We start from the raw sequence: 11,402 nt of genomic DNA on the forward strand, positions 1-11,402 counted from the left end.
CCCTGTGTAGGACCAGGTATTTGTTGTTGCTACAGCATTTCTTGGAACTGATCCTCTCCAGCTCCACAGCAGCTGGAAGACTGTGTCACACTTGGGGTTTAGGCTTTGGGGCTTTTCCTCCCTCAAACCTTTGGATGCATTTCCCAAAGCCAGCCCTGCAGCCTCCCAGTCAGCAGCACTCGTGTCCACGAAGGACCTCCCTCCCCTCCAAGTCCTGTGTGTTTGTTCCACATAAGGTGGATTTTGCAGCCTCTGTTTCTCCCTCTCTCCCGTGCTCCCCCAGCCCAGCCAGCAGCTCAGATCTCTGAACAAAGCACACCACGTTTTTTCCAAGCCCTCCCGCAGATGCTCAGCAGGCCAGGAAACCTCCTAGGTTTGGCTCATTCCTTCCCTCTGCTCTCCCATCTCCGTGTTCTCCCATCACTGCAGAGTTTGTCACCTGTGCAGTGGGGGATGACAACAGAACCTCTTCCCTGGCAAAGCGGAGGCTTTGGGCTGGCTCTGGCTGCTGCTTTTACCATTTGGGGTTTTTCTTCCCCTCAGTAGGACCCTCTGAACCAAACCACCCTTTATTTTTTAATTTAACTTTGTTCTCCAGCCGGTAACTCAGGGTTTCTTTCTGACTCGTACAATAAACATGTCATTAGGGGCCGTCCTGTTACTGACTGACTGTGAGCTGCAGAACCAGCGACCCCCGGCGTTTCCCGGGCATTTCCCGCCGTTCCCAGGTTGTTCCTCCGTGCTATGCAGGGACAGTGCTCCTGTCTGCCTTCTGGAAAAGCTGCAAAGCTTTTGATCAGGCCCTGAAAACCAGCAGTGCTGCTTAGGGCAGCCTCTCATGCTACCTTCCCTCAGTGGGAGGTGACCAGAACCAGTCCTGGAATGAGGCAAGAACCAACAGGAATGGGGAATTTCTTACTCTCAGGACACTTCTGTGCTTATAGAAACCAATACCTGGAGACAAACTGTGCTAGAAATAAAAATAAATACTGACCCCATTCTGACCTGCAAGGAACAGCCAGAACTCCATGGTTCCATGGTGGCAGTTTCTGGGAGCAGCAGGATTGCTACAAGGGCTGCAAACAGAGCTCAAGGATGTGACTGGAGCCAGCAAAGGTTCTCATGTGAATTTCTACTACTTTTAGCTGATCATGTCACAAGAGAGGAAACTTGGTTTTTTGTTCAGTCCCAGCTGGCTCTAAAATGGAGAATTCCATAAAAATAATTATGTGACATGCACAGTGCTCTTCTCCTCTACCCTCATCCGAGCAGGTCCTGTGAGCAGCCAGTGAGAAGCTGAAATAGTCACAATTTCTTTCTCCCTGTACTCCAAGTGCAGCCTGACTGTCCAGCGCTTCTGAGAGGAGGAGGCCAGCTCCAGTCCACAGTGGATCTTCTTACTGCTATTGCCACCAACCCCAGCAGAGAGGGATTTCATGTTTTGCTGAGATTTGGGGAGGGGGACACTCCACCATCCAAAATGCCTTCCTGAAAAATACTTGTGGCATGATGTTCCCTACAAATCCACAGTGACTCTTGTGCCAGTGCTGTGCAAATGGTAGGTACCTGCAACCATACAATAATCGCAAACATTTTTCTGGAGCTGGGCTCAGTCCCTTAGGGTGCTTTTGGGTGTTGCAGGAACCTTCACAGATTTTCAGAATATTTTCTACATTGTATTTCAAGGGAAGGCCTGGAGTGGCAGATGGGTTGGATGCCAACCAACCATGTGTGGGTGGGGATCAGTGCTCTTAAACCCTGGTGTTTAGGGGGTCTTAAACCAAATACTTGTCCTGGTTATTTGTATAAAATTGCAAATGTTTTCAAATATCAGTCAGGAAAAACATTGCAGCCCTTGCTAAATCCTCCCTGTGTTGTGCTGGTGTGAGGCCAGCTGGGGACAACTCAGGGGTGTGGGGGACAACCAGGTGCAGATCAGTGTGGGCAGGGGAGAGCAGCCCTCAGCTGCTGCACGTTCTGCCTGGCCATGAGATGATACCTGGGGTGTCAGACCCCAAAACTGGGAGCCTCAAACCCCTCTGCCACCCTGGGGGCTCCAGGCAGAAGAACTTTGTGCTTGGTGCAGCTGGAGCTTCTGCAAACCCCATCCCCTTGGACAACAGAGAGAACAAGAAGGGCTACACCTTTGTCTCCAGGGGGTTTTTAACCACGTTGTTCTGAATTATCCATAACTAAAAATAAGTCTTGATTTTTAGTTCCAGATCAACCAAGTGCTGTTACTTTTTTCATTCCAGTGCTCAATAAAATTGGACTTGTGAATTTTCTGTATATGAGAGGTGTAGGTGTTTGTGACAGGTTGGGTTTCTCCTTCCTTTTCCGGTTTTGTCCTGACCTTTGCCAAAATACTGTTGTCATATTAACTGAAATTGCATTATTTGAGGTGAAAGTTGGGTATCTAATGCCTACTGTGGGGGGTGAGAGACCAAGTGATTTGCTCTTACAGGAGTTTAGGGTCATTGAGCCGTAACTTTGGACACAGAGGATACAGAGGATATCACAAATTGTCTTGGTTTCAAAAGGGGCAAAAATTGATTTAACTTCCATACATAATGACATCTTTACAAGGAAAGTTATTTCTGTTAGTTCAGGTATTTAATAGTGGATTTGATCTTTAAGCTTTTGTCCTGTAGGTCTGAATGAAAGCTCAAGGGAGCAGAAATCCCGGAATCCAGCCTCAAACTGCTGAGTCTACCTGGAAATAACCTCTGCAGAAAAAGCATATTGATCCAAAGTCACTGAGCCCGAAAATAATATTGAACAGCTCTATATAATACTGTTTCTGTATAATACAGGTTAAATTTTCCTATTTGGGGGCATAAACAAGCCATTTTTCTGTTGTAGGGGCTGACCCAGCTGAGAGGATGTTTCCCCTCTTTCCCGCTGTGTAGCTGTGCCTTTCCCTTGCTGACCTCTGTCAAATTCACCAGGTCATCAATAAATATCTTTTGGCCTGGGAAATGTTCCCATCAAGATTCAGTTTAAAAGTGAAGGCCAGTAGCTTTGTAGCTTTCCCAGCAATCATATTCTCTTTCATAGTGAAACTGCACTGAGCAACTGATCTGTGGTTTTAACTTTTTAAACTTTAATGCAAATCCCTCTCCGAGTTCCCACCTTTGAGTTAGTCCATGTAATTCTTTTTTTAGCATTTCTAGGCACTGGTGGATGGTGAACTGTACAGCTGGAGGCCTCCTGGGTGCCACCACCTCTTCGTGGTGGCCACAGCTGCTTCCCAAGGCTGCGGGAGGCTTCGGAAGTACTCGGTGACTGCAAGTGAGTTCCACGGGATGTGGGGTGGATGCTGCGCTTTCATGGAATTTTCAACAATTTAATCCCTCTTTCAAGGCAAAGAAAACATTTAAAATATTTCAAGGTCTTCTTTCGGCAGTACATGGGGGCTCTGAATAAAACCTTCACTCACGCCGGGGAAGCCGCAGGTCCGCTGCCACTCCATTCCTTGCCTCTGGTTATTAAAACATCAAGCTGTCTTAGTGCCTCGGCTGAGCCGAGGCGCTGCCTCCCTCCCTTTGTGTGCCACTGAACACCTGCCATTAATAGTAATTCAACTCCGGAGGGAAACTCCCTTTCAGATATGCTTGTCTGAAAATAAATTGACATGTAAAAGGTCTCTTTTGTCGAAGTGCAGGGAAAGTGCCGGGGTGAGGAGCTGACTGCTCTCAAAAGGAGCCACTGACTTTAAATGATGTATGGAGGGGTGAGAAATGTGAGAGGTGGGGGTGATGCTGTAACTGGGCTGATGGAATCAGACTGGAGAAGAGCTTCGACCTCTGTTTGGTGTTAAATTTTGAGGTTTTGGGTGGTTTTTGTCTAAATCCCTGCTTGTCTCAGGGTGAGTGGCCAAGGACCCCTGTGGAGAAAAGTCTTTTTGTTTTAGAAAAAATTGTTATTACAAATATCTGCAACCAAAACTAAGAGCAGTAGTTGTGAGCCCTTCAATTTAAATGTGTAATGATCTCCTGGGTTCTGTTGTTTTTCCTGGGACAAAAGTTTGTATCTCTTTCAATTAGGAAGCAGCAGAAGAATCCTTGGTTAGAGAGTTTATTCTGTCCTACAGGCAGCAGTGTGGGCCAGCAAAAGGTCAATATTTTTATTTTTAATGGAAAGAATTATTTGCTTTGAGCTCCTCATACCCCATGGCAACCATGGTTCTCTCCTATGAAAACATTTTTAAGTTGGTTCTTTGGGTAAAGCTTTGGAGAGAGTGACACTGCTTGAAATTTGTCTTGGTGCTGAAATGACACAGCTGTATGGCTGGGAATGAAAACTGAAGTGTTGTGGACCTGACATTTGACTGCTGCTCACAGGGATTCTGCTTCCTCTAGCAAAGAAATAAGTCACTTCATAATGAAGATCAAATCAAAATATGTTCAGGGCTTGAAATAAGGAAAAAAAGGAATTGTGGCAATTACAGAAACGTTCCAGATTCGCTGGTGTTGTGCCTCGTTTATCAAACAAGCTCTCAGTGCTGCTGAGCTCCAATGCCATCTTCCTTTTAAACAGCAGATGGTGTTAGAAACCTGTAACAGGTGGAAGCTCTCCAGCTTTATGTGAGAGATCAGAAGTAGCAGCAATTTCTGTTTCCCACGGGGTAGTTCCTTACCGAGCTGAACAGCAAGCTGACCCTTTGCTTGGTGAGTTCTTACAGAGGGGAAAGCTTCTGAATTACACATATTCATATGAAAGGAAGTGATTCTGATTTCACTTATTCTGGTTATAATAAAAGGAACCTGGTGATGGCCTCCATAACCCTCTGCTAGCAGCTCTAAAAGAGAGATGTAGTGGGAGAAATGGGCTCTGTTTCCTGGTGTGCCTTAAAATCCGGATCCAATCTGCCAGATCTGTTGGTTCCTTGTCTACAACAGCACTTCGCATGCTTAAAGTGTTTTATAAACATTTAATTACCACAGCTTTTGACTCAAAGCCAGGAATCTCTCATTCATCTGCTGCTTGTGAGGGTTGTGAAAATGATATTCAAATCACAGAATTACAGGAAGGGCTGAGTTCAAACCCCAGCTAAAGCAACCTGCATTGCTGGGATCCGCGAGCGCCGCTCGTCCGCAGGGCCACGTTTCCAAAGGGAGCGACTCCAGCAGTGGGAATGGAAACGTGGCTTGGAATGCAGAGATCTGAGGGGCTGTCAGTACCCCAGGACACGGAGCTGCATTTTAATCATGTTAGGGAAACGAGATGCTAAATTCTGTCAGCTGGTGTGCTATGAACTTCTGAGGCAGGCGGGGAGTGCGGTTCTGTCTAGACCAGAGCCCTGTTTGATCCCCCAGCCCCAGCATATTTGTTAAAAGTCGCTTTTTTCCCACCCACCAAACCACTTGGAATTTTAATGTCTGTTCCACCTAAACTCCCAGCTCTGTTTCTTAAAAGGGGAAGCCCCCAGGAGTCGTGGGGTTTGTGACACCAAGTGCAGGCAGCAACTAAAGATAAAGAACTTGTATGGGATTAATAATTTCCATCTGACCATCTGCTTCTTTCACCACCTCCCTGTCCTGAAGAGCACATTGCTACCTGCAGAACTGGGTGTGCAGGAATAGAAATCATTTACTTTCCATGAAAATTGTCCAGAGCAGATGTGGCTGCTCCACCCCTGGAGGTGTCCAAGGCCAGGCTGGACAGGGTTTGGAGCAGCCTGGGATGATGGCAGGTGTCCCTGCCCATAGCAGGGCGTGGGTCTGAGTGGGCTTTACGGTCCTTTCAACCCAAACCCTTGTGGGATTCAATAAAAAAAAAAAGAGCTGTTGGCTGGCTCTGTGTCTTTTGGTGCATCCACACAAACAATCACTGATGGGCAGGGCAGGAAACCCAGAGAAACTGTTCCTCTACAAGCTGACCCTCAGCTCACTGGCTTGAGGAGAAACTATCAAGGAGAAAACCTCCATCTGCACCTGCTGACCCCTCCAACCTTCACTGCCGTTCTGAAGGCAGACTGTGAGCCCCTTTAATAAGCTGCTGGCAATCAGCCCCTTTTTAATGAGGCAGATCCCCAGTTTCAAGGCCCTGGATCACTCAGTGCTTGCTTTCTGCTCTGTGAATTGTGAGCACACCACAAGCAGCCACTCTCAAAGTAATCCCGGAGTCCCTTTTCCTGCCCTGTTTAAAGACAGGGTAGGGAGTCCTGTGATGTTTCATTAAAGCTGGCTTTTCTCCTCGTGGCAGAGCAGATTTAATCAGACCTGCCTCCTAGTTCCAGCTGCTGGGTTGGAGCGCTCTGATCTGTGCACTGGGTGCACGTCTAATTATGGAGGCAATTCCCATGGATACAGAGAAGAATTGCCTGTGCTGGCAAAAAATTATCCCAGCTGGGAAAATGCGGAAGGAGAATGTGTTGAAATATTCGGGAAGAGATCTCAAAAGTTCCTGGAAATGTAAATGAAAAACATTTCTGGTTCTTACACCACAATGTGCAAATCTTGATTATTTTAAAACCAAGATATGGGTTGGTTTGTAAGAGATTATCCCAAATTGCTGTTCTGTCATGCTACTGGAGGATTCACCAGCACCACAAAACTGTATTTCCCCCCTCCTCGTTACCTGCATCCACTCAGGACTGCTTTCCCACCTTCACTTCTCACCTGTGCAGCAGCAGAGGTGTGCTTGGAGAAAATGTCCGGCAGTTCGTCTCCATCAAGGCACACCCTGGGCGAGGCAGAGCGAGGGCTGGTAATTCTGGTTCCTTCTGCACTGCCGGGTGGGACCTGGGTGAGTTCCTCCTCTTTATGCCTCATCCTCCTGAAATGTATGAATTTAAATAACTTATTTCTGTATAAATTAGTGTTTGAAAGGTCTGTCAAAGACAAAAGAGCACTCCCTGGTAAAAGGAGAGGGGGAAATACCTGGGCAAGCAGTGCTCAGATGTGGAAAATTAAACAAATATGATTTTAAATGATTTTGTAATTGTTCAGCTGCAAGGCCTCATGTTCAAACTGCATGGGAAAAACCGGATTTCTTAATTTAACTACACAAATTCAAACATCTTTTAGAGGGTGATTTTTTTTCTTTGGGTTTGTTTGGAGATTTTTAGGAACATTCTAATCAACTCCACATTGGGTGCAACTTGTATTTATTTCACTAATTTCTCTCCAGCAGGAGCTCAGACACTTTCCATGATGTTGCTGGTAATGTAAACACACAGAATAAGGAAAGCTGTGGTACTATTAGGGTGTATTTCCATCTCTTTCTCATCCAGGGCACCTGCTCCCCTTCCCCTCCCCTCCTCCCAGTCTTCCCAGCTGTCTGTCTGTCTCATTTATGTCAATTAGAGATTCAATGCTGCCTGATTTAATTGGCCTGACTTTCTCCTCTAATAGAAACCCGAGCGCAGGCCGGGCAGGCAGCAGCTCCCCCGCTCTCCGCTGGGGCTGGAGCCGGGAGGGCCGGGGCTTGTTTGCAGCACAGAGCACAATAACCTGTTTGTTACCCTGGCCAGGAAGAGCTTGGTGACCTCCTAACGGGGATGGGACCCAGGCAATGATGTCATTGGAAAGCTTGGGGGGATTTCACAGCGCTCCAGGAATTTGTGTGACCAGTCCCTCACTGCTGGTTGGCTTTTAGGGGAGAGCTGGAGATCCGTGGAATTGTCCAAGGCCAGGCTGGATGGGGCTTGGAGCAACCTGGGACAGTGGAAGGTGTCTCTGCCCATGGCAGGGGTGGAATGAGATGAGCTTTAGTTCCTTCCAAACAAAATCAGCCTCTCTATGATTATGTGATTTGCTGTGTTGCCTCCTGCCAGGAGGTGACTCGGTGTGCCCTGAGGTCAGAGAGTGACAAAACTTCCCCAGGCTGTGGCCACGGAAGGCTCATCCTTCTGCTTGGGCTCTAACCACGAGTGAGGCTGACCAAAACCCAGCTTTTACAGAGTTTACGTGAGGGCCTGACCCTGTGCCCTTCTGGGCAGCAAACCTCGAAGGAAACCAGCCCTAACAAAATCTTTGCCACCCCTCTGCTCCACCTCCCACAGCCCAATCCCAGGAAGCAGTTCTGACCTACTTCTTGGCTTCTCGCTCACGTCTCCCTCACAAATTACACAGCTGTCCTTCCCTCCCGGCAGAAATGCGAGTTTCCCAAGGAGCTGGCCCGCGGAGGCGTCAATATTGAACAGCAACAGTACCATCTAGTGACTTGGGCTTCCCGGGAGCATCACTTAGCCGGGAAGAGGGAATCTGTGAATTAGGGAGGCCAAGAAGGCCCCAGATTTGCAAACGAGATCCCATCTCTCGGTTAATTTGGATTAAGGAAACAAATCGTGCTGATCTTCCAACAGACTCGGGATATTTTATCAGAGAGCTGTGTGATGTTTCCTCGGGAGCCGGTCCCGTTTCCAGCCTCCTGACTCCCCGCTGAACCCAGCCCTGCCCCACGCTCCCTCTGCTGGCAACCAGCTCCTCGATTTCACACGTTCCCAGCTCCTCGCACACCCACTCGCCCGCACAGCACCAAATCCCGGCAAAGGCATCAGAGGAAATTGAGGGCTGTGGTGAGTTCTCACTCCCGATAAATGTGCACGTTCTCACTCTGATGAGCCACTAGTGAAATCCTGAATTGGATGCGTGAAATAAATAGATACAATTCAATTTAATCAATCAAAAATAGGCCCAAACCCAAGCGTAAAGGGCCCGCTCTGCACAGATCTGAAATTACACACTCGGCAGCTGAAGGGAGGAAATCAAATTAGAGCATTTCTTTCCTCATCAAAGGAGACATTAGTCCCGATCCAGGTCCATTACGCTCACGGTGTGCAGCTATCCCTGTCAGCATCCTGGCTGACCAAGGCATCGTGTGGCAGTACCAGGTTAGTGGCAGTCCATGACACGTTCTCTGTTTGAGGTGACAACTTTTCCCAGCTGTTCTGCAGCACACACGACCACGTCACCTCCTTCCCAGTGAAAAAGACCATTGTCAGATGTGCAAAATGCACCCAACTGGGGAGAAGTGACACAAAAGCCGCACCACAGAACCTCACAGCTCAAACACGCTGTGAAATGCCACCGGTACCACAGGAGAAATTGCTTTGCTGGCTAATCAAACACATCCCCTCCTTGCTGCCAATAGAGCAGCACTGCCCTGAGTCCACTCAGCCTTGCTCGTGGGCTGATGAGTGCCTGACAATTTTCTGGTCTCAAATTAAACAGAAAACTAAATTAGCAAATTAATTGTTTGCCGTGTTTTTCCTTAGTCCCCATCAGCTGCCTCAGGTCCTGCAGCCAATCCAGAGCCCTTCTCCGCAGTTCCCAGTAGAAGGTGGAGCCCTGCACTGGGTCCTGCTATCTACCAAGTGTCAGTCATGTTAATTTTAAATTACTTTTGTACAGCTTGGTGTCAAAACGATTAAAGCATGAAAAGAAAAACTGAACTAGAGGGAGGAAAGTGGGGGGGGAGAGAGAGAATGAATAATTTACCTTGCATTCACAGCAAGGACACTTGGATTTCCTTAATTCTTCAACTCTGAGAAGCCTGAAACTTCTCTTTCTTCAGCTGTCACCTGCTTGGGACTGTACCCAAGGGATTGCTCTGGATCACAGACCACCAGAACCACAGAGTGCTTTGGGTGGGAAGGGACCTTAAAGTCCATCCCATCCCACCCCCTGCCACGGGCAGGGACACGTCCCACTGTCCCACATTGCTCCAAGCCCCATCCAACCTGGCCTTGGGCACTCCCAGGGATCCAGGGGCAGCCACAGCTGCTCTGGGCACCCTGTGCCAGGGCCTCCCCACCTTCTGAGTAAAGATTTTCTTCCTAATGAGGATCCTACAAGGATCTGGGATCTAGTTATCACTTCATTCGTGGTCTACAGGGAGGTGATAAGTGCTCGCAGCACAGTGCCCGGATTTCATCTCAGTTTCTTTCCAGGAAAGGCTTTTTTCCACACTGTATTCCCAGGCTGCTGCAATCACCGACACGGACAAACCCACCCACCCACATACAGACCTTTTCTCCTCTTCCCATTGCTCCACTCCCAACTGGGTTTACTCCATGACTCGCACGTACTGTGCTAGATAATTACATACTCGGAAAATACAGAAATGCCTAATCAGATACAGCCTTAAATGCACAAGAATTAGGGTTGTAGGATTGCGGCGTAGCATCCCTGGAGCTCTCTGCATCTGGCTCACACAACCAGCCCACGTGCACTGTGAAAATGTTGGGTTTGGGGCACAGACTGCTTTTATCTCCCTTATTAACTCCATCCATGAATTCTTTGTCTTGCCAGCTACTGAATGGTGTCATCAGCGGTCTTTGAAATCCCATTCTAAATCTGTTGAGGCCAGGAGAAGAGCAAAAAAATTTGTAAGAGGGCAACTCAACAGCACCAGAAAATGTGAATCAAGTTCAGCCACTTCTGTTGATGTTTATGCTGTATCTGGCTTATCCATCAAAGCATCTTCCATTCATTACAAAGGGTATAAATATTAGGAATTAATGTGTCATGAGGGATGTGCAATGGAGTGCTTTGGTAGATGATCACTAACAGGGTGACAGAGTTGTTTGGGAAATTAAAGAGGCTCAAGCCCCCAGTGTAATGTATCCTGCAGGATGTGTGTGGGCTTTAACCGATTTGTCAAAAGCAAAGAAAACAATTTTACTAATGGGTGAATGATGAAAAATGAGCATAATGCCTTGGAAATTTCATTGCTGCCTTGTGCTCTCTCTGTCCTCTCCTCCATGGAGAGGAGACACCTCTATCTTTTACCTGCATTTTATTCCTTTGGCTTTAGGACTAACTCAGCCTTGCTGGATGCCAGACAGGTCATGTGGAGGGCTGAGGAGTGTGTTTGAAACACCCTCCTCCTCCAAAAGCACCTGCCCAACTCCTCCAGCGTGTTTGCTTTGGCTGGATAATCTCCACCTCACTACGTGGGAGCTGTGACTGGGCAGCAGCGTTGCTGGGGCTTCCACTTGAGCACAGGAGCGTTTCTGTCCTTAACACTGGGATTCCCTTCACATGACGTTTCCTCAGCCTCTGATTCACAACTATACTGTTTAAATTACTTTTCTTTCCTTTCCCATTTAGGAAACTCCTGTAAACTTCCCTCATCCTCTGCCAGAGGCCTGGCAGAAGGCTGGGAAGCAGAAAAGCAGGGTCTCCTGCAGTGCCTTTCAGTGATATCACTTCAAATGCAGTGAGTCTCAAGTACTCCGGGCCCATAAACCCAGTTTTCCCAGGTTAAAATGTGCTCAGCTTTATAAAACTAACACCTTTTTTAGCGGATCCTGCTATTCTGGATTCAGCAGAATGTCTGCTTAGGATTGAATAACTTGCGTAACTTCGGAAATACGAGATGTTGTCAGCCAGAATATTAAAAATGCAGGTGTAAATACTGGATCTAGTAATCACTTGAAGCATAATTGCACA

At 47.6% G+C, this 11,402-nt stretch overlaps 1 long non-coding RNA gene across 1 annotated transcript; it reads right to left on the reverse strand.

Moving 5' to 3' along the window:
* Window positions 1-4,112: 4,112 nt before the first annotated feature.
* On the reverse strand, window positions 4,113-7,451 carry LOC137462447 (uncharacterized). Its single transcript, XR_010993696.1, has 2 exons — window positions 6,885-7,451; window positions 4,113-6,780 (listed from the first exon to the last, which is right to left on the reverse strand). It is a non-coding gene; the product is annotated as an uncharacterized lncRNA (long non-coding RNA).
* Between the last annotated feature and the right edge of the window lie 3,951 nt (window positions 7,452-11,402).

Source organism: Anomalospiza imberbis, chromosome 25, assembly GCF_031753505.1.
Source record: "Anomalospiza imberbis isolate Cuckoo-Finch-1a 21T00152 chromosome 25, ASM3175350v1, whole genome shotgun sequence".
Classification (NCBI taxonomy): Eukaryota; Metazoa; Chordata; class Aves; order Passeriformes; family Viduidae; genus Anomalospiza; species Anomalospiza imberbis.